The sequence below is a fragment of the Amblyomma mixtum genome, chromosome 9 (assembly GCF_055824585.1).
Source record: "Amblyomma mixtum isolate Tamu chromosome 9, ASM5582458v1, whole genome shotgun sequence".
NCBI classification, from domain to species: Eukaryota; Metazoa; Arthropoda; class Arachnida; order Ixodida; family Ixodidae; genus Amblyomma; species Amblyomma mixtum.
In genome coordinates this window covers 16891517-16910957 of record NC_143020.1, presented here as the reverse complement: position 1 = coordinate 16910957, position 19441 = coordinate 16891517, and the positions used below count along the sequence as shown (strand labels likewise).

General features: G+C 49.0%; 2 pseudogenes; both read right to left on the bottom strand.

Annotated features, from left to right (window-relative positions):
* Positions 1–1115, bottom strand: LOC149328399 (uncharacterized; annotated as a pseudogene).
* Positions 1116–10147: 9032 nt separating this feature from the next.
* Positions 10148–13486, bottom strand: LOC149328398 (uncharacterized; annotated as a pseudogene).
* Between the last annotated feature and the right edge of the window lie 5955 nt (positions 13487–19441).

The window sequence follows — 19441 nt, the reverse complement described above, 5'->3', positions numbered from 1 at the left end:
TCAAGTGCTTAGCCTCAGGGCTTGTTTTGTAGCTTTCCGTTAAGTAGTTGCACTGTGGTGTTCAAGATATTTCCTGCATGCAAGCCAATGCAGCCTCACCCTGACGAACAGGGCAAACAAACCGTCATAAACTTCATCTCCACATACAGTCAGCGATTTTTCTATCTTCGCACGAAGCAACAGAATCAAGTCATGCCCTAGAGAGATACAAAGTCGTAGTATCAAATGTGATACATTGGGTGTTGTGGGGGTTAAGTACGAGAGAACTTTTGTTCTGATTGGCAAAGGTTACGTTTTCTAGCCTCAACTCACACTTATGCGACCCTGGAGCACTCCTGTGGCCATTCATAAACTTGTATTCAAGCCAGCCGGCAAAATAGGCAATGTCGTTCCCTGTAACTGGATACGGATAATCAGAAGGGAAAACTTGAACTGAAACTGGCAAAGATGTGGTAGCTGGACAGATAGAAGGAGCAGATTTAGAAAAACAAACTGGGAGAGTGGCTAGAAGACTAGACACGTCTGCAGCACAGTTGCTGCTTTCCGACAGTTTGGGAAGGTTGCTAACTAAAAGATGCCTGAAACTGCCGGCAAGACGAGTAGCTGTTCGATCCTGATTTTTATCCAACAATTGCAAAGGTGTTTTCAAGTGCATCCTGGTTCAGACATCTGGTAAAGAGGTATGCGAAACTATACCGAGAGGTCAGGTGGTCCCATAACAGCAACAAACTCCTCATAGTCTGGCAGAAGCTACGGATACAGAGAGGCAGTCGCGCACAGCCTAACATTTCAATACTTTGGAAAACTGCAATGCACCCCTCCGAAAACTCGCTATGCACAGATCTTGCATACATTGCAGAGGCATATGGAGACTTTCCCCACTTTTGCGAAATATTTGAACTGTCAAAGAGTCTGTCTATCCTCTCGACAAATCTGGCCGTGCGGATGGCCTCTAGTGGCAATTGCTGGAATGCTACCAACGCGCATCATGCAGCAGCGCAATGGTTGCTGAGCATCTGTGCTGCGAGTTTCACAGACCTTTTGGAAGCAAAAGTCTAATCAAAGTGCCGAGCACTTGGCTTTGGAACGGACTGAATTTGCAGTTCTCGATCCATCTTTACACCGCCGTTCGTTTAGACTTTTGAATAACATGCAAATGAAGCAGTTTTCATACCCTGAGCTTGGCGCATGATAGCCTCAGTCGCTTATGCGCCATAAAACTCAACTCAACTCTGTTGCATGTACGAGCATTTCATTGTCGTACTACTTGAAAAACATATTCCGCAAGCACTTCAGCAAGTGTGCTGCGTCAAAAAAAAAAAAAAAAGTGGTTCACCACTGACGCTTAAGTGCGGCTTTTCAGGGGTTTCAGGGTTTGAAAAGAAAGAAACATTTTGGTTCCCCTGATCACAACCCACAGCCACAGGCTGCAATCCAGCTCCAACCATTGTTATTTCACATTTGAAAAGAAGGTCATGGAGAACAGTCGCTGCCGCTGCCTTAACTGCGAGGAAATAGGCAAGAGGCTGCTTCCACGGTGTGCATACTCCTTTGGCCATGAACACAAGTGCCTAGTTCTCAAGATTTGGACTTTGCAGTGCACTGTACTCTTCAAGGCCTTAAAGTCAGTCGGACACTGGGCTGTACGACATCTCCTTTGAAACATGCATTTCATCAAAAATTATAGTGCAAGCCTTATCTTGCCGTGGAAAAGACTCTGCCCTTGTCTTTATCAAATGCAAGACTTCAGGATATAACCCGACCCTCAGTGGCACACGTGCAAGCCACAGCTGCAGAGACCTAACAGATGGAAGTTTCAGGAGTGTCCTACGTTATCCATAACCTTTTGGGCTGTGGAAGCCCAAGGCAAAGGCTTTTTTTTGGCTGCACCATCAACGGCCTAACCTGCTCATATTGCGCGTCTCCAACAGGGCTTCAACAAAAGCAGCAACACACACACACAACCTAAATACTTTGCGATCAGGAATCAAGACTTGCTCTCGCTCAATGATTCGCGTTCACCGTCGCTGAACGGTGGCAGCGAAACACGACATGGAGATACAGGTGACGGCGTGAGCCGGCTGGCACCCTCAACGACCGCCGGTGTCGTGGGTGGAGGTGTGCTGGTTTCTGCCACATGCAGCACACTGATGCGAAGGCTGCCTGGAGAAACAAAATAACTTACAGCACATCACAAACGGCGACATAGCCCACTTGCTCAACCAACAACATTACTCCCCTTTAGTCTCGTACAGGAACCCATCATCGCTCGGTACTTGCGAGCCGTGCTCGTCAAGCACGGCGTATGCCGGTGTTTCGACGCTGTCGGTCAACACGAGCATGATGGCTGCGGAAACATCTGCTACGTGCTTACACAAGTGCTTACACAAAGTGAACTCACCGAAATGGTAGTGCAGAAGTGTAGAAGAACTCGTGTAGCGCTTGGCCCAATCGAGTGTCGGAAGTGCAAGTGGCGCTGGCTACACTAACAAATCGCGAGCGCGAGTGTAGCACTGCCTGCACTAGTGTAGAAAGTGTATCCAAATCGGGGAGACCAATTAAAAAATAAGTTTTAGCATCAACAAACCTGCTCAACACTAGAGCATTACGCCACACATAGAGCCTGCGGACAACCTACCTGCTCCTTGTCGCTAACCGGAGTAATTTGAAGCAGTTCTGATCACACTAAAGTATACATGAAGTGCAGTTTACAGTGATGTGCAAGGACATTGGCATGGCAGTAGAGAACGTAATCATTGTGCTGTATGTTACAACATAGCCAGATAAAGCTCTAGCGCTGTTCTGTGTGTTTTATTGTGTCATCTCGTGCTCCAAAAGATCGTGGAGATGCAGCAAGCCTGCTTAATGATGACTTTATAGCCAGTGGGGCTGAGTGGTAGTTATGATGACACGTTTGAGTTCGTAATACGGGCAAGTGCAAAACCGCAGGGGTCGGGAAGGTGCACAATGCAGCAGCGCAGTGGTTGCTGAACACCTGTGCTGCGGGTTTCACAGACATTTTGGAAGCAAAAGTCTACTCAAAGTGCCGAGCACTTGGCTTTGGAACGGACTGAATTTGCAGTACTCGATCCCCCTCATAAGGCTGTCATATGTGCGAGGTTGTCATTGTCGTACTTGAAAAACATATTCTGCAAGCACTTGAGCAAGTGTGGTGCATCAAAAATAAAAAAAAAGTGGTTCACCACCGACACTTAAGTGCGGCTTTTCAGGGGTTACAAGGTTTGAAAAGAAAGAAACATTTTGGTTCCCCTGATCGCAACCCACAGGCTGCAATCCAGCTCCAACCAATATTTTGTGGAATTTCATAAAAAGGTCATGGAGAACATTCGCAGGCGCTGCCTTAACTGCAAAAAAATAGCCACGAGGCTGCTTCCACGGCGTTCATATTCCTTGGCCATGAACACAAGTGCCTTATTCGCAAGATTTGGACCTTGCACTGCACTGTACTCTTCAAGGCCTTAAAGTCTGTCGGGCACTGGGCTGTACGACAGCTCCTTTGAAACATGCATTTCATCAAAAATTATAGTGCAAGCCCTATCTTGCCGTGGAAAAGACTCTGCCCTTTTCTTTATCAAATGCAAGACTTCAGGATAAAACCCGACCCTCAGTGGCACACGGGCAAGCTACAGATGCAGAGACCTAACAGATGGAAGTTTCAGGAGTGCCCTACAATATCTGTAACCTTTTGGGCTATGGAAGTACAAGCCCAAGGCAAAGCCTTTGTTTTGGCTGCACCATCGATGGCCAAACCTGCTCATATTCACAGGGCTTCAACAAAAGCAGCAACAGCTGGGGTTATGTGCTCATGCAGACTCTCTACCAATTTGGCAGTGGTCTTCATGCAACAGTGCAACCTCGTAGCCATTTATTGAGCTGCCTGAGCTTGGCTCGAAGTTTTTGAAGAGGCCGCCTTTCAGTGATGGGGCTGGTGGAAGGTCGTGCAGGGTAGAGAACAATAAGTTGCTACGTCTGGATTAGTGAGAACTGCATGTACTCTGACAGTGCCAAGAAGTGCACAAATCACTAACCTTGGTAAGAAAGGCGTGAACCGTTGAGTGGGGCTCCTGGTGACGGATAAGCAGTCTACGACTGTGCTGTAAGTCGTGGCCGGCGCAGCGCCGGCCACGACTTAAAAGAAGAGGAAAAAGCGCGGCTCTCCGCCCTCTCGGCACCAAGATTCTTTCACCGCGCGCCATAGTCGGTTCTAGAGCGCAATCTCGCCACCCGTTCGATTAGAATGGGACAAGACCGCGCGATGCGGCGGGCCCTGACGACCCGCCCTGTTACATTCTGTGCAGGCCACTGCTGCGTCACCTGCGCGAACCGTGCATGTCCCCGCAATATGATTGCCTGCACATTTCGTGCAAGTAGCCCGCTCGGCATGCGCCGACTGCCTGCAGCCGCGTCGCGAATGCCCGTAAGTGGCACAAAACGTGCACAGAGGCACATGGAGATCCTCTGCAACGAACGCAGAGTACCAACCAATAGACACACGCCCCCTCTCAATTAGACGCCGAAACGCGTCTGGGGCAACCTCCAAGACATGGGTTTTCGCGCTATCGCGCTGCTTGAAAGAATAACGGCGCCTAGCTTCGCGCGGGCCGAGTTCAAGACCTGGATTCTTCGCGTTAAGCTGCTCAACGACGCCGCGTCCGCAATGTCAGGAACCACTCCAAAAATTCTGATGTGCGGCCTGCGACGCTCGGCCACCCGCACAGACATGACCGCGCGAGTGACCTCGTTTCACTGCACTGCTGACCGCAAGTTCTCACACTGGCCCTGTCTTGCGCAAAAACCGTTACACCCGTCGCAGTGGGCCGCAACACTACCGGGCCGATGCCCGCCTCTTCTGGATTAATATTATCTTTAAGTGATTTCACGAGGTCGCCTGGCGCGACCTGTGACTGCGCCGATGATGTTTGAAAAGCCACATGATGTGGAACTTGCCGGAATGGTTGATTTGCGACCGCAGATGACGGCACCACCTCCACAGCGTCCAGCACCTCAGAAGAAGGTGCCCGGCCACGCACAACATCCGCAAAGGACGAAGGAGGAGCCCGGGAAGACGACGTCTCCAAGCGCGCCTCGGCCCTCGCCAGGCGCTCGCGCAGGGCCGCGTTGTCCCGCTGGCCCGCGGCCCACGTGTCCCGCAGAACTTCCGCACGACCCCTGGCGTCAGCAGCCAGGGCACGGAAGTCCCGCGCATTGCTTGACAAGATCAGCCACGAGGTTAACGACCCCGGGCCGCGCGTGAGCCACCAGCTTATTCGCAGGGTCGTTCACCATCGTGGAAAGTTTATGCTGAATCTCCAGCATCGCATCCAGGCTGGGTAAAGGAGCGAAGCCAAGACCCAGATGTGGGGCATGGTCCTCGGCAACCGCAACACACTCGGCAGGCATCCCGGAGGGCGCCGCCGCGTCCGATGACACAGCACCTCCATTGCAGATACTCTGGGGAAGGCAGGAAGCCAACCCCGCACTTTCCGAAGACACCCCCGCGTCAGAGGCCCCGTCCGAGACCCGGGACTCGTGGCCCACCAGGTCGGGCAACTGCAGTCCACCCAAGACCACGTCCCCATCCTCCGAGAATGCAGGAGAGCTCCCCGAAGGGACCCGTGCAGGGGTGAACCTTTGAACTTGCCGGAATGGTTGATTTGCGACCGCAGATGACGGCACCACCTCCACAGCGTCCAGCACCTCAGAAGAAGGTGCCCGGCCACGCACAACATCCGCAAAGGACGAAGGAGGAGCCCGGGAAGACGACGTCTCCAAGCGCGCCTCGGCCCTCGCCAGGCGCTCGCGCAGGGCCGCGTTGTCCCGCTGGCCCGCGGCCCACGTGTCCCGCAGAACTTCCGCACGACCCCTGGCGTCAGCAGCCAGGGCACGGAAGTCCCGCGCATTGCTTGACAAGATCAGCCACGAGGTTAACGACCCCGGGCCGCGCGTGAGCCACCAGCTTATTCGCAGGGTCGTTCACCATCGTGGAAAGTTTATGCTGAATCTCCAGCATCGCATCCAGGCTGGGTAAAGGAGCGAAGCCAAGACCCTGATGCGGGGCATGGTCCTCGGCAACCGCAACACACTCGGCAGGCATCCCGGAGGGCGCCGCCGCGTCCGATGACACAGCACCTCCATTGCAGATACTCTGGGGAAGGCAGGAAGCCAACCCCGCACTTTCCGAAGACACCCCCGCGTCAGAGGCCCCGTCCGAGACCCGGGACTTGTGGCCCACCAGGTCGGGCAACCGCAGTCCACCCAAGACCACGTCCCCATCCTCCGAGAATGCAGGAGAGCTCCCCGAAGGGACCCGTGCAGGGGTGGACCACGCACTGCCCTCGGACGAGCCATCGGGCGAAATATCATGGCCCGACGTCGCACGCGGGTCCGTCCGCGATCCCGACGAAGCGAGTTGCGCATCCGCCATCTCAGCCGGCCAGGGGACCGGCCACCCAGCCACCACAGCAGGGCTGGGGCAGCACAAGGCGCCGGCCCGCACCAGCGAGCGCGGCTAAGACCCGCGGCGCAAAAACGCCCGAAAATCAGGCGGGCGACCGCAGAAAAGGTGCTGCGACCGAGGCCAGTGGTCCGCAGATGGTCACGGTCACTGAAAGAAAACCAAGAAAAGGGCCCGAGCAGGGCGGCCACCAGGAGAACTCGCACCCAGGAGCTCAGGATCGGCCAGGCACCTATTTTGCAAGTAAATGCGGTATTCACATATAATGAAAAAATATATGTATACAAAGAAAGCGGCATTACTCCAACTCCTCAGTGCCACTCAGTTCAGAGGTGGACTTTTCTGATGAGCTGCTCGAGCTACCAATGGTGAAAATTACTGGCTCGAATTCTTCGTCGAAAATTATGTCCCTATCCCAGGCTTCGTCCTCAATGTGCTCAGCATGGGCATAGAACTTTTTCCAGTCTTCCTTTGACACATGTTCCAGAGCCTGAGGTAGCAGCTCCTCAACTTAAATTCAAGCAAGGTTGAAAGCTTTGTTTTTCTTTGCTACAAAGCATTTCACCATGCTCCACAATGGGAAGGAGTCAATCTCAACACTTCGTGGCCATGTTTCACAGCAAATGTGTCGATTGCATACACATTGTGTCCGCCCTTTACTCTTTTGCACAAATTGAGTAGTTCAGCGCGCACCATGTCTTCTGACCAGGATATGCCCTTCCTTGTGAGCCATGCCTGGATATCGGATCTTCCGAGTCATGTCGTTGGTGGCTTTTTCGAGGGCGGCGCTTTGGTAGGGGCCGTTATTCATAGCAATAATGCTGCTGTTAAGTATATTTGGCACAAGCTTGCTTGAAGACCACTCCTCGAAGTACTTGCCATCAATCTTGGTGTGGTAATCAGCTGAAGCGCCCTTCTTGGCTCTGAAGAACTCGGCAGTGCCGCTGAAAAAGCCTGTGTGGCTGCTTCGTGCATCGTCGATGATCTGGCGGCCTCCTTTCCCTGATGGCGCTGGCAGACCTGTTGTTAGGCACCTAAGAAAGGCGTCTCGCGATGACTTGACATTGCTGTCCTTCCACATGTGTTGCTTGGTATGGAAAGTGTTTACCCAAGTCTCATCGAGGTTGGGTGGGATCTATGTGATACGTTGGGTGTTGTGGGGGTTAAGTTCGAGAGAACTTGGTTCTGATTGGCAAGGGTTGCGTTTTCTAGCCTCAGCTCACACCTATGCGACCCTGCAGCACTCCTGTGGCCATTCATAAACTTGTATTCAAGCCAGCCGGCAAAATAGACAGTGTTGTTCTCTGCAACTGGAGATGGATAATCAGATGGGAAAACTTTAACTGCAACTGATAAAGTTGTGTTAGCTGGACAGGGTGAAGGAGCAGATTTAGAAAAACAAACTGGGAGAGTAGCTAGAACACTAGACATGTCTTCAGCACAGTTGCTGCTTTCCGACAGTTTGAGAAGGTTGCTAGGTAAAAGATGCCTGAAACTGCCGGCAAGACGAGTAGCTTATCGAACAATTGCAAAGGTGTTTTCAAGTGCATCCTGGTTCAGACATCTGGTAAAGAGGTATGCGAAACTATACCAAGAGGTCAGGTGGTACCATAACAGCAAACCACTCATAGTCTGGCAGAAGCCACGGATACAGAGAGGCTGTGGTGCACAGCCTAACACTTCAATACTTTGGAAAACTGCAATGCACTCCTCCGAAAACTCTCTATGCACAGATCTTGCACACATTGCAGAGGCATACGGAGACTTTCCCCGCTTTTGGGAAATATTTGAACTGTCAAAGAGTCTGGCTATCCTCTCGACAAATCTGGCCGTGCGGATAGCCTCTGGTGGCAATTGCTGGAATGTTACGTAGCATGCATAATGCAGCAGCGCAATGCTTGCTGAGCAGCTGTGCTGCGAGTTTCACAGACATTTTGGAAGCAAATGTCTAAAGTGCCGAGCACTCAGCTTTGGAACGGACTGAATTTGCAGTACTCGATCCCTCTCATAAGGCTGTCATATGTACGAGGTTTTCATTGTTGTACTTGAAAAACATATTCCGCAAGCACTTGAGCAAGTGTGGTGCATCAAAAATAAAAAAAGTGGTTCACCACTGACACACTTTAAGTGGTACTTTTCATAGTTTGCAAGGTTTGAAAACAGGGAAACATTTGGGTTCCCCTGATCGCAAACTACAGCCACAGGCTGCAATCCAGCTCCAACCAATATTTTGTGGAATTTCATAAAAAGGTCATGCAGAACAGTCGCAGGCGCGTCCTTAACTGCAAAGAAACAGCCCAGAGGCTGCTTCCACGACGTGCATATTCCTTGGCCATCAACACAAGTGCCTTGTTAGCAAGATTTGGACCTTGCACTGCACTGTACTCTTCAAGGCCTTGAGATCTGTCAGACAGTGGGCTGTACGACAGCTGCTTTGAAACATGCATTTCGTCAAAAATTATATTGCAAACCCTATCTCTGCCATGGAAAAGACACTCCCTCCCCCTTTCTTTATCAAATCAAAGACTTTAGGATAAAACCCGACCCTCAGTGGTACACGTCAAAGCCTCAGCTGCAGAGACCTAACAGATGGAAGTTTCAGGAGTGTTATACGATATCCGTAACCTTTCGGGCTGTGGAAGTACAAACCCAAGGCAAAGGCTTTGTTTTGGCTGCACCATCGATGGCCAAACCTGCTCAGATTGCGCATCTTCAACTGGGCTTCAACAAAAGCAGCAACAGCTGGGGTTGAATGCTCACGCAGACTCCCTACCAATTTGGCAGTGGTCTTCATGCAACGGTGCTGAAGCACACCTTGTAGCCTTTTATTGAGCTACAAACCCAAGGCAAAGGCTTTGTTTTGGCTGCACCATCAATGGCCAAACCTGCTCAGATTGTGCATCTTCAACTGGGCTTCAACAAAAGCAGCAACAGCTAGGGTTGAATGCTCACGCAGACTCCCTACCAATTTGGCAGTGGTCTTCATGCAACGGTGCTGAAGCACACCTTGTAGCCTTTTATTGAGCTGCCTGAGCTTGATTGAAGTTTTTTTCAAGAGGCTACCTTTCAATGATGGGGTTGGTAGAAGATCCCGCGGGGTAGAGAACTGACAGAAGAGCAATAAGTTGCTGCGTCTGGTTTAGTCATAACTGCATGTACTCTGACGGTACCAAAAAGAGAGAGAGAGAGAGAGAAAAGGACGGAAAGGCAGGGAGGTTAACCAGGCGATGCCCAGTTGGCTACCCTACACTTGGGGAGGGGACGCGCCTGCGACTGTTCTGCATGACCTTTTTATGAAATTCCACAAAATGTTGGTTGGAGCTGGATTGCAGCCTGTGGCTGTGGTTTGTGACCAGGGGAACCCAAATGTTTCCTTGTTTTCAAACCTTGCAAACACTAAGCTTGGTAACAAAGGGGCAAGCTGTTGAGTGGAGCTCCTGGTGACTGTTCAGCAGTGTGCGACTGCGGGAAAACGGTGAGGCCCATACGCGGGTGCGTTTATGCGGTATGTTCAATTCTGCAAGTCGAAAAACTTCTGGAAATTTTACTCCGCGTAATAGACACACCCCGAACTTTCAGCCGGGTGTTCTGAAAAAAAAAAAAAAAAAGTGCACCTATTATGTGACTAAATGCGGTATTCACATAAAACAAAAAAATACAAAGAAAGCTGCATTACTTCAGCTCCTCAATGCCACTCAATTCAGAGCTGGGCTCTTCTGATGAGCTGCTCGAGCTACCAATGGTGAAAATTACTGGCTCGATTTCTTCGTCGAAAATTATGTCCCTATCCCTGGCTTCGTCCTCAATGTGCCCAGCATGGGCATAGAACTTTTGCCAGTCTTCCTTTGACACATGTTCCAGAGCCTGAGGGAGCAGATCCTCAATTTAACTTCAAGCAAGGTTGAAAGCTTTGTTTTTCTTTGCTAAAAATCCTTTCACCATGCTCCACAATGGGAAGGAGGCAATCTCAACACTTCGTGGCCATGTTTCACAGCAAATGTGTCAATTGCATACACATTGTGTCCGCCCTTTACTCTTTTGCACAAATCAAGTAGCTCAGCTCGCACCATATCTGCTGACCATGATATGCCCTTCCTTGTGAGCCATGCCTGGATATTGGATCTTCCGACTCATGTCGTTGGCGGCTTTTTCGAGGGCGGCGCTTTGGTAGGGGCCGTTATTCATAGCAGTAATGCTGCTGGTAAGTATATTTGGCACAAGCTTGCTTGAAGACCACTCCTCGAAGTACTTGCCATCAATCTTGGTGTGGTAATCAGCTAAAGCGCCCTTCTTGGCTCTGAAGAAGTCGGCGACCGCTTACAAAGCCTGTGTGGCTGCTTCGTGCATCGACGATGATCTGGCGGCCTCCTTTCCCTGGTGGCGCTGGCAGACCTGTTGTTGGGCAACTAAGAAAGGCATCTTGCGATGACTTTACATTGCTGTCCTTCCGCACGGGTTGCTTGGTATGGCCAGTGTTTACCCGAGTCTCATCGAGGTTGGGTGGGATCTATGTGATACGTTGGGTGTTGTGGGGTTAAGTACGAGAGAACTTGGTTCTGATTGGCAAAGGTTGCGTTTTCTAGCCTCAACTCACACCTATGCACCCTGCAGCACACGTGTGGCCATTCATAAACTTGTATTCAAGCCAGCCGGCAAAATAGACAATGTTGTTCTCTGCAACCGGAGACGGATTATCAGAAGGGAAAACTTGGAACTGCCACTGGCAAAGATGTGGTAGCTGGACAGATAGAAGGAGCAGATTTAGAAAAACAAACTGGGAGAGTGGCTAGAAGACTAGACATGTCTGGAGCACAGTTGCTGCTTTCCAACAGTTTATAAAGGTTTCTAACTAAAAGATGCCTGAAACTGCCGGCAAGACGAGTAGCTGTTGGAACCAGATTTTTATCTAACAATTGCAAAGGTGTTTTCAAGTGCATCTTGGTTCAGACGTCCTGTAAGGAGGTATGTGAAACTCCATACATTGCAGAGGCATATGGAAACTTTCCTCGCTTCTGGGAATTATTTAAACTGTCAAAGAGTAATCGACAAATCTGGCCATGTGGATAGCCTCTGGTGCCAATTGCTGGAATGTTACGTGGCGTGCATAATGCAGCAGCGGAATGGTTGCTGAGCACCTGTGCTGCGAGTTTCACAGACATCTCAGAAGCAAAAGTCGATTTAAAGACATTCTTCGTTCGTCGTCAACGTCTGGCATCACTCATATCACTTATCATGGCCGTTGAAACGACACAAGGTTTCTTTTACTTCTCTGAAACGTTTGCCTTGAAATGTAAGACATGCAACACTCTACTTTTCCTTTCAGTTGGGTAACAATCAGGACCCGTAAAAATACATGTGGCCGCTAAAAACGTTGAAGCGCTTACATAAAGTGCCGAGCACTCAGCTTTGGAATGGATCGAATTTGCGGTCCTCAATCCGTCTTATAAGCCTGTCGTATGTACGAGCTTTTCATCGTGTCGCTGCCTACCCTGATGTTGTACTTGAAAAACGTATTGTGCGAGCGCTTGAGCGAGTGTGGTGCATCAAAAATAAAAAAAGTGGTTCACCACTGACACACTTCAAGTGCTACTTTTCATGGTTTGCAAGGTTTGAAAACAGGGAAACATTTGGGTTCCGCTGATCACAAACCACAGCCACAGGCTGCAATCCAGCTCCAGCCAACATTTTGTGGAATTTCATAAAAAGGTCATGCAGAACAGTCGCAGGCGCGTCCTTAACTGCAAAGAAACAGCCAAGAGGCTGCTTCCACGACGTACATATTCCTTGGCCATGAACACAAGTGCCTTGTTAGCAAGATTTGGACCTTGCAGTGCACTGTACTCTTCAAGGCCTTAAAGTCTGTCGGACACTGGGCTGTACGATAGCTGCTTTGAAACATGCATTTCGTCAAAAATTATATTGCAAACCCTATCTCTGCCATGGAAAAGACACTCCCCCTTTCTTTATCAAATGGAAGACTTCAGGATAAAACTCGACCCTCAGTGGTACACGTCAAAGCCACAGCTGCAGAGACCTAACAGATGGAAGTTTTAGGAGTGTTCTACGATATCTGTAACCTTTTGGGCTATGGAAGTACAAACCCAAGGCAAAGGCTTTGTTTTGGCTGCACCATCGATGGCCAAACCTGCTCAGATTGCACGTCTTCAACTGGGCTTCAACAAAAGCAGCAATAGCTGGGGTTGAATGCTCACTCAGACTCTGTACCAATTTAGCAGTGGTCTTCATGCCACGGTGCTGAAGCAATAGACCTTCTAGCCATTTATTGAGCTGCATGAGCGTGGCTCGATGTTTTTCAAGAGGCCGCCTTTCAGTGATGGGCTGGTGGATGATGGGCTGGTGGTGGATCGTGCAGGGTAGAAAACTGACGGAAAAGTTGCTACGTCTGGTTCAGTCATAACTGCATGTACTCTGACAGTACTAAGAAGTGCAGAAATCATTAACCTTGGTACGAAAGAGGCGAACCGCTGAGTGGAGGTCCTGGTGACGGATCAGCAGTCTGCGACTGTGCTGTGACCTCCCCTGCCATGCCAGGTTCCAGAGGTGAAGCGCTGGGTTTAGTGCTTCATCGTGCATATGTGTGGTGAGCTGTGATCGTAGGATATAAAGAACAAAGTATCGCTACAGCGCAGTCCTGAAAGTGAAGCCAGAAATCTAACAATGCACAAATAATAACTAAGCCCCACAAGCAGATTTAACGCTAACACGGAACCGTCGCCAAGCCACTGGTGTGGGAATGAGCCTGGTTCAGCATAGAACAGTCACGATATGCATATGCAAAGCACACAGTTAAGGAATTGTGGCATATTTCTCAGCCATAACCCCTCGGGCTGTTCCAACAGATTCGAAATAAGTCACCTTCTTGGAAGGGTTGCTGCGACTGGGATGACAGGCCGAGGATGTACTCCTTCGCAGCAGGTCCACCGGAGACAACAGCTGTGATAGGAAGCCGTCCAGTTGGCGAAAGACATATGCCGGGTATTCATGCAGCATTCTCCAGCACTGCACACTGACGCCGAAGTTTCGTTCAGAGGCTGTGCGGAGTCTATGTGGGTGGTGTGTTCGCTTGAAGTGTCTGAAATAGCAACGTTATAGCGAAGAGAAAAAAGGAACGAATACCGTTACGGTTAGTAATTTCCAAGCAACTACACCTTCTGAAGTGAATCGACTGGTGATTGGTGAAGAACAAACAAGCTTTATTAGCGGTTAGTAGTTTTTATACTATTGACTACAAATCTAACTATAAATAAGACAAATGGTGGGCCCACCATCCCCGGTACCATGAAGTTAAGTACGCATGAAACGGCTACAGCCACGAAACTGGCATGAAAAGTCCGACAAAAGCGTATCTAGAACAGACGATAATGGCTAGAGTTCACCTGTGAAAGTACAGCGAGTGTAGTAGTAACACACGGACAGTGCAGTCCACGCTGTCGCAGTGTGCCACGGAGCAACGTTTCTTCACATGCCACAAGCTCACCTTGAAATGAAGAGCTAAGCGCTTCAAACGAAGAGCGCGAAGCGTGACACAACGACTGCAAAAGGTTTCGCTCTGGCCGTACACCAAAGGAAACGATAGAACCAGTAAAACTGCTGCAGCAGTGCTGGCGGGGTGCAAATCTAACCAAACGGTGACAGAGAAGCGACGAGCAAGGATAACAAAATTATTTCAGAGGGGCCATTTCGAGACCAGCGAGCTTAATTTATATGCTTTTCCAGATGTGCCGTTGCAGACAGCTAGCGGTAAGGAATTGCTTCGTAAGCTCCCGCCACTGGCCACAAACCGGAACAAGGCCTGCAAAATCGCGCTGCAAATGCACCACACACTTATAAACAGGGGGCGCAACAAGAGCGTTGAAAAAAATTAAAAAATTCGGCATAATGTTTTGCTGAAATAATTTACCTATATTATAAAACATGGAATTAAAAAAATTATTTGTTTTTGTTGTTTTATAGAGTCAATTTTCGAAGCTCCTTCGCAGCTCTCACTCGCCGTGCTCGTTTCAAGAGGCGACAGTCTTAACAGGCCTTCTAAGAGGTCCTCCCCTCACCCGCCGTGCTCGAATTCGCTGACCGGCGGTCGGTTGGGGTGTGCCTGCCGGGAACCTTGGAGGACTGCTAGGACGCTCGACCAACAGTTTTCACTCGTTTATTGCATCGCGATCTCCTCCAAAACACCAAGACCAGTCATTAAATAGCCTCGCCAGGCAAAGAACATCCCACCTCGTCAGTCAGGCATGAGGTTCATGCATCTGGACGGAACCAAACGTTTCGTCACAGTTTCTCCTTGCAATCGCATGCACTGCACCATTCACGACTCTCTTCGCAGTCACCCGTGGTTCTCAGGTTCCGATGACGCATGTCACGTTGAGGAGCGCAACATATAGCATTTTAATTTGTACTTTTATATTTCCTTATGTGAGTGTTTTGCCCCCCAGATTCTGGCGGTGCTGCAGTGGCGCTAAACTGTTTTTGGACCCAGCCTTCACCACCATTGTGCATCGACCTTAACACTACCACAGGTCCCAGGCTTTTGATAGCCACAAAAAAATGGAGCTGGTGACGCTGATGCTGATATGTATAGCGAAAGCTCCGAGTGGAGTAAAAAGTTGATGATGATGATGGTCAACTTGGCCTCTGGCGCCATCTGTGGGTGGCACCTGGAAGCTCCTGTGTGCGTGTGTGGCCTCCGCTGTCAAGCGCACGTTGCTCACAGCCGGAGCTGATCGCGGAGGCCACTGCGCGTGCATTTCGAAGGCTATTCCCGTGTGGGTCGCGGGAGGTTTGGGTGCGGCCCTTACACGGGGTCTTTTTTTTTGAGAAAAAAAATATTTCCTTCAGGAAAAGAGGGTGAGGCCCGTACGCGGTGTGTTTAGGGGGTATGTTCAATTTCGCAAGTAAAAAAATTTCTGGAAATTTCACCCCGCGTAATAGGCATGCACCCGAAATTTGAGCCGGGTGTTCTGAAAAAAAAAAAAAAAGTGCGCCTGTTATGCGAGCAAATGTGGTGTTCACATAAATGAAAGAAATATATATACAAAGAAAGCTGCATCACTCCAGCTCCTCAGTGCCACTCAGTTCAGAGCTGGACTCTTCTGATGAGCTGCTCGAGCTACCAATGGTGAAAATTGCTGGCTCGATTTCTTCGTCGAAAATTATGTCCCTTCCCCGGGCTTCGTCCTCAATATGCTCAGTATGGGCACAGAACTTTTTCCAGTCTTCCTTTGACACATGTTCGAGAGCCTGAGGTAGCAGCTCCTCAACTTCAGGCAAGGTTGAAAGCTTTATTTTTCGTTGCTACAAAGCCTTTCACTATGCTCCACACCAGCTCAATGGGATTAAATTCGCAGTGGTAAGGAGACAATCTCAACAGTTCGTGGCCATGTTTCGGAGCAAGTGTGTCGATTGCATGCACAGTGTGTCTGCTCAAATCAAGTAGTTCAGCTCGCACCATGTCTGCTGACCAGGATATGCCCTTCCTTGTGAGCCATGCCTGGATATCGATCTTCCGAGTCGATATCGTTGGTGGCTTTTCGAGGGCGCCGCTATGGTAGGGGGCGTTATCCATAACAATAATGCTGCTGTTAGGTATATTTGGCAGAAGCTTGCTCGAAAACCACTCCTCGAAGTACTTGCCATCAATCTTGGCGTGGTAATCAGCTGAAGTGCCCTCCTTGGCTCTGAAGATGTCGGCAGCACCGCTCACAAAGCCTGTGTGGCTGCTTCATGCGTGGACGAGGATCAGGCGGCCTCCTTTCCCTGATGCCGCTGGCAGACCTGTTGTTAGGCCGCTAAGAAAGGCATCTTGCAATCACTTGACAGTGCTGTCCTTGGTTGTTGCTTGGTATGGCCAGCGTTTAGCCAAGTCTCATCGAGGTATATGATGCACCTGCACGGAAGTGGCAGATAAAAATCTCGCTTGAGTCATTGTTATCAAAATATTTGTCATGGAAGGATAGAAGATAATGTGAATAATCAGCACCAAGGTGCAAGGGCCCGGAGAAGGACACGGAAAAAGCGAGAAGTTTTTTCTTCTTTGCAGCATCAGTGCAGCATTGGCTATTCGGTGTCATCGCTATTTGACTCTGTTTTGAAAGCAGTATTCATGAATTGATACAAATAGTGCATGACGGACGAAGATGCAATTAAGGTGAGGCAAAGGATGTAAATGTCACTGTACTAACGATCATTAAAAACACAGCACTTACCTCCCTTGGCTCCGGAATGCTGTGATAGCTCTGAGATACCGGTGCTGCCAGGCCACGATGTCTGATCGCTCGATGAGTGTGAGAGTTCGCTTTCGTTTTTCGAACTTGAAGCCGATATCTTTCAATAATCTCCACTAGGTAGCTTTGCTCCTGTCCGGCAAATCGGCATATTGCCCATAGTAGGTATTTCGCGTTCGGCATACATACGATGCAACTTGAGTCGGATGGCGTTGAGTGCAAAGCTGTCATATTTAACACTGCGAGAGCTAGATATTGTCACCTTGCTAGGTCATTTTTGCGGTGATCTTATTCCAGCAGAGAGACCTTCTTTCTTGAACCTTGCAACTGTCCGAGGGCTCACCCTGGTTATCTCGCTTCTCCAGGAAGCGCTTGCTAATGCTAGCATACACGTTGACAATCACCCGCTTGCTGTCTTTCGAAATCTTCAGAGACTTCAACTTGGAAAAGAGGCGAGCAGGAGATGTTTTTGAAGTCGCAGTGGGCGAAGAAAACAAGCGAGTAGGAGATAGCGGTACCATTTTCACAGACTCAATAACCAAAGGACCAAAGCGGAGGACTGACCGGCCAGCTTAGCTGCGAAAACCTAATACAGGAGGAGCCGGAAAAAACCAGAAAACTAAGGCACTCTGTTTTGGGGGACATGAAATAAACAGCAATCTTTTTGCAAAATAAAACACTTTTATCATTATATTACAATATCGACCAATATTTGCTTCAAGTTCATTACTATTTTTACTTTCGATGCACTACATTACGGTGTGGCCGAGGAGCGCGAACAGGCGTCGCAGCCTTGGCCGCGTTGACTGCTATGTATAGAACTGAGTATAGAGGAGCGTCATACGGTGAATTTGAACTTTCAACCACACCAAGCACCACATTTCTTTTACTTCCTTCTCTATTGTGTCTTGTACAGTAGAGCAAGCGGTAATGGATACTGCTTGACATCAGGTTGATCCGTAGGGAGTTGCCTGGGACGATTCGAAAGAATGTCTGAATACCGCTGAAATAGTTCCGTTATCTCCGAGATCTTCTTCCTTTCCAAGTCTGAATATATGGTCGCCTTCTCCCAGCCCATTGTCTTTCTGGTGTTAAACGTGGGGAGACTATCTACATCTTTCTCTTCATGGATCACACTGCACGCCATTCCTGCCACACATCTTCGTTCTTCATATTTCTTGAGCATGTTATTGTGAAATTATTTCTTCTGGTTGTTAACCAGGACTTCATAGTCAATGCCATTCCTTCGTTGTATCACTAAAAACGGCTCCTTCACTGCTTCAACAGCTTGTTGTGTTCAGTAGGAAGCACTATTATTTTTTTTTCAGTAGCGTGGCTTTTTGGGCTTGTTGGTACATAGTTTCAATATACTGTAGCGCAGCAAAACACGAGGACAGAAGAGACGAGAGACGAACAACACGAGCGCTAACTTCCAACAAATTTTATTCTCCTGAAGCATCACATTTATACGCCAGAAAACAGTAATCACATGTGCGAACAGTATCAATTCCTTAGAAACCCGAGCTCTTTATCTGAGAGGAGAATGGAAGGTGTGCTTACACACGCGCATCCTGACCTATTTATCTTTTCGGCTTCAATGATTTCGCGCGTTACCCTTTCTCTGCTTTTTCCTATTACCCGACATTTATCAAAGAAAGGCTTACAGGTTTTTGAGTTGCATGCGAGAATGTGGTCAACGAGCGATCCGCCTTGCCCGTTTCTGACGTTGCGAGCGTGTTCCATTAGGCGCTCGTTCAGACATCTCCCCGTCTGGCCGATATAGTGTTTCCCGCATGACAAGGGTATCTTATACACAACACCTTCATCGCACGTGACGTATGGCTTCTGGTGCCTAGTTGTGCATCCGCGCGCTTTGTTTGTGTTGGGTTTTCCCAGTTTGCACAACGTTGCAAGTTTTTTCGGCGCCGAGAACACGACGGTCGCATTCGCTCGTTGACCAATTCTTTTCAAATTGTGGGAAATCTTGTGAAGATAAGGCAATACAACAAGGTTTTTTCGTTCACGAGGAACCGCGTTTGGGTGACAGTGATTTTCTAGTTTCATTTTCTTAACAAGTTTTTCGGCAACAGATACTTGAACATGGGAGGGGTACCCGGCATTAGTCAGCCTCTTGGACTGCTCTTGAAAACTATCGGTCATCATGTGCGGACAAGATTTCTGGAGAGCATTTTGAAAACATAAATTGACAATACCTCTTTTTACCAGTTTTGAATGAGCGGAGTGATATGGCAGCATCGGCTTGTTGCTACGCGGCTGGTAGGCCCAGCATATGTGATGAGCGTGAAAGGTGAAGTTAATATCTAAAAATCTAATGGAGTTATTGATGGGCAATTCGCATGTTAAAACAAGCGGTTTAAAATGTTCTTTCATGATAGTTAAAATGCTATGAGCCTTTGGCTTAAGTGAGCCGTTGTCACACTTAACAAGAATAAAAAATCATCAACAAATCTAAAGACCTTGATTACGTCCAAGCTGTCTAAGTGGCTGGAAACAGCCTTGTCAAGTTTGGATAAAAACAGATTACTCAGAATCGGCGCTATGCACGACCCGATGCATATCCCTTCTTTCTGAAGGTAGGGTTTTCCTTCCCAGTTAATGAACGTTGACTGCAAGTAAATAGCTAAAATTTCTAAAAAACTGCTCGCCGACACACCCGCCGCGTTCTGGAAAGCGACACACCCGAACTCATCTATGCACTCCT